The sequence below is a fragment of the Haliaeetus leucocephalus genome, unplaced genomic scaffold, assembly GCF_000737465.1.
Source record: "Haliaeetus leucocephalus isolate CR32 unplaced genomic scaffold, Haliaeetus_leucocephalus-4.0 Scaffold140, whole genome shotgun sequence".
NCBI lineage: Eukaryota > Metazoa > Chordata > Aves > Accipitriformes > Accipitridae > Haliaeetus > Haliaeetus leucocephalus.
In genome coordinates, this window is record NW_010972576.1 from 1,284,227 (window position 1) to 1,285,350 (window position 1,124).

The following is a 1,124-nucleotide window of genomic DNA, read 5'->3' on the forward strand; positions in this document are numbered from 1 at the left end:
CGGCCCTTCCCCGGACCGAGCGGGTCGGTCTGCAGCGGGGGGGCTGCGTCTGCGAGCCGGTGCTCGAAGGGCGACGTGGAGGGGGCGAATGGCGGCCGGCGTGCGGGCGAGAGAAAGCTCAGCAAGTGTCGCAGCCTTTCTCGGGCACGGGGTGGCAACCTGCCGATAGGTGAGCGGCTGAAGAGAATGGGTGATGCTCGTTACGTAACTACAGTGCTGAAATGCATCCATATTTGCAGGTCCACGGGCTCAACTTGGTAAGAGCTAGTGGACTGCAACCGGGACAGCAAGAAGGTAATGGAAAAGGAATGTTTCCTCACGCATGTTGCAACTGTACATTAAAAAAAAAGAAAAAAGTAAAAATAACACATTCTGGTTTATGTTGGGTTTTATTATTATTCAGCTTGTACCCCAATAGCTTTTTGTTTCTATAGAAAAACAATGTCTGTGTTTTTCAGGTTTGGGAAAACAAGTATGTCAGAACACCTAAGAAACAGAAGATTCAGGGTTGCCCAAAAAGTGTTCACATTGTGGGATTTTTAGTAATTTCTAGATGAAACGCCAGAACGTGCTAAATATTTTGTGCACATGAAAGAAAAGACATTGTGGTGATCTCTTGTGAATGCGCATCCTATATGAGGGAAAAACCCTCAGCCGATACTTGTTTTGTCTTTCTGAATAGCTCATAGTGGAGGTTCTATATAAACACTTTAGCATTTCAGCTCACAAAGGAAATCACTGATTGTAAAAGATTTTAACAGGATTTTCATGCTTTAAGGTTCTACACAAATATGCAGTTAAGCAGGCTTGCCCCGCTGAAGGTCATTTTTAATCTAAAAAAAAATAAAAAAATTGTATCAAGGACCAAAGGCACTTGGGCAGACAACAATCTAACCTTGAGATAACTCAAGAGACTTGAAAAAGCATCCTCAGTGTTGGAATTAATTAGGCTTTTAGGCATTATTGCCCACTAAAGGCACAGGTGCTGTTGGAGTGTTTCCCACTTTGCACAAATATTTTGCAGCTGATTGCTAGCAAGATAGATAAAGACCATCACAGTAGTGAGAGATCAGTAAGCTAATTGTACTTGTCTGATGATAGTCAAATATTTGAAACTTATTTAC